Source organism: Spinacia oleracea, chromosome 3, assembly GCF_020520425.1.
Source record: "Spinacia oleracea cultivar Varoflay chromosome 3, BTI_SOV_V1, whole genome shotgun sequence".
NCBI lineage: Eukaryota > Viridiplantae > Streptophyta > Magnoliopsida > Caryophyllales > Amaranthaceae > Spinacia > Spinacia oleracea.
This window is the reverse complement of record NC_079489.1, coordinates 46,219,771-46,222,277: the sequence shown is the minus strand read 5'-3', so window position 1 is coordinate 46,222,277 and position 2,507 is coordinate 46,219,771. Positions and strand designations below refer to the sequence as shown.

Sequence of the window (2,507 nt, the reverse complement as noted above, 5' to 3'; positions counted from 1 at the left end):
ACATTGTTTTGTAGTCTTTGTCTATGCCCAGGACCGTAGGTACTAGTAATCTTACTCCATTCGATCCTGAGCTCGAAAGAACCTTTTGTAGACGAAGAAATTTCATTGCACAGTGTGGGAATTACTCTGATTCTGATCATAATATTGGCGATCTTTTTCCTTCAGATACAGATTCAGTTTCAGAGATAGAGATGGGTGACGAAAATCTGCTACCGCCACCTACCCCACGGCTTACAGACTATTCTAAGCCTAGTCTGTCCGTGCTACCAAAGGCGATCATGCCTTCTATTGCAGCTGAGACCTTCAAGATTGAGCCTGCATTGATTAACATGGCCAAGAGACGCCAGTACGGTGGGGAACCAGGTGAAGATCCGAATCTTCACATTCAGTCCTTCATCCAATATTGTTCCACCATCAAGCAAAAGGGATTGACTCCGGAGCAGACTATGGAGATACTTTTCCCGTTCTCTTTGAGTGGGAAAGCTAAACTGTGGATTAATGGGTTGAATCGGGCGGCTTTGAAAATCACTAATTGGGAGTCCTTGGCTCTTGCTTTTTATGTTAAATATTTTCCACCTGAGAAAACGGCTCGTCTGAGGGGTCAGATATTAGGTATCTCGCAACAAGCGGATGAGAGTTTGTTCGAGGTCTGGGAGAGATTCAAGGATTTGCAAAGAGAATGCCCGCACCATGGTTTGGAAGATTGGTTCTTGATTCAGCAGTTTTATAATGGTCTGGGCAATGAGTCTAGATGTTTGTTAGATTCGGCTTCCAGTGGGAGGTTCATGCAACTTGAGGTGCCTAGAGCTATGGAGATGATTGAGGACATAGCCATTCACAATGCCCAGTATGGAAATTCTAGAGGTCTATCTAATAGGGGTGGTAAGCATGATTTAAATTCTATTGAACAATTAACTGCCCAATTGACTGCTTTACACTATAAGTTTGATAATATGCAAGCAGCCAATGCTCAACCTACCCAACCTGCTAGTGTAGCTGCTATGAGTGCCCAACCTGCTACTGTTTGTGAAAGTTGTGGAATGTCTGGTCATTATGCACCGGAATGTAAGAGCTCTGTTGAATAGTGTAACGCATTTCAATCCTACAAACAAAATAACCCATTCTCCAACTCTTACAATGAGGGCTACAAAAACAACCCTCTACTATCCTACAGGAGCAACAATATCCAGAACCCCCACCAAGTCCAACATCCACCACAACAGCCATACCAAACCCCACATCAACAATCCTACCAACCACAGAACAACTACAACCAACAGTCTAGTGGACCACCTGGGTTCCCTAGACAACACACATCACCTCCACCACCACAACCTCAAGCCACACAGCCTGACCCGATGCTAGTAGAGATGAGAAACATGATGCTACAAATGCAAAAATCTCTAAGTGAAAAGGATGCAAATATCGATGCTCTTACTGCTCACAACAAGATCATTGATACACAGTTGGCACAGATGGCTACTACTATTGCAGGGAGGCCACCAGGCCAATTTCCTTCACAGCCCGAAAATAGGGAGACTGCTAATGCAATTACATTGAGGAGTGGTAGGGATTATGATGGTCCTTCTATGCCGGTTGAGGTTGATTCCGGGGTGTCTGCTAGTGATCTGGTCAGTGAGGAAATCCCGAAGATAGTTATGGATGAAAAGGAAGCTGAAAAGGTAGTCAATGAGAATGAGGCTACAACTGAGGTTAAGAAGGGGGCAGATATTCAAGTACCACCTATTGCACTCCCCTTCCCAAACCGAAAACTCAAGAATAAGCTAGACAAGCAGTTTGGCAGATTCTTGGAAGTGGTCAAAAATTTGCAGGTAACGGTTCCTTTTACTGAATTAATTTTACAGGTTCCTGCTTATGCTAAATTCATGAAAGATATTTTGACCAGGAAACGTGCTTTTTGTGAGGTAGAGACTGTAGCTTTTACTGAGGAATGTAGTGCTTATTTGCAAAACAAGTCCCCACCTAAACTTAAAGACCCCGGGAGTTTTTCCATCCCATGTAACATTGGCACTGTATTTATTGATAAGGCTTTATGTGATTTAGGTGGTAGTGTGTCTGCCATGCCTTTGTCTGTCTGTACTAAACTGAATATGGGTGAGCTTAAGGTTACTAATATCACTCTACAAATGGCCGACCGTTCTGTCAAATACCCCTTAGGTGTTTTAGAGGACGTCCCTGTTAGAGTAGGTAAATTCTATATACATGTAGACTTTGTAGTACTAGACATGCAAGAGGATTCTCAAATTTCCATAATCTTAGGTAGACCCTTCCTTCACACGGCGGGGGCGGTCATTGATGTTAAAAGTGGGAAATTGACTTTGTCTGTTGGGGATGATAAGGTGACTTTTAATCTGAATAGTGCCTTAAAAAGTCCCATTCTAGAGGAGGAACAATGCTATCGTATAGATGTAGTTGATTTTATTACTTGTGATAACGTCTCCCAATTTCTCAAAAGAGATCCCTTGGAGGCAGTGCTTTGTTGTGAG

At 43.0% G+C, this 2,507-nt stretch overlaps 1 non-coding gene across 1 annotated transcript; it reads right to left on the bottom strand.

Annotated features, from left to right (window-relative positions):
- Positions 1-590: 590 nt before the first annotated feature.
- LOC130470947 (small nucleolar RNA R71) lies at positions 591-697 on the bottom strand. Its single transcript, XR_008931659.1, has one exon. It is a non-coding gene; the product is annotated as a small nucleolar RNA R71 (small nucleolar RNA).
- Between the last annotated feature and the right edge of the window lie 1,810 nt (positions 698-2,507).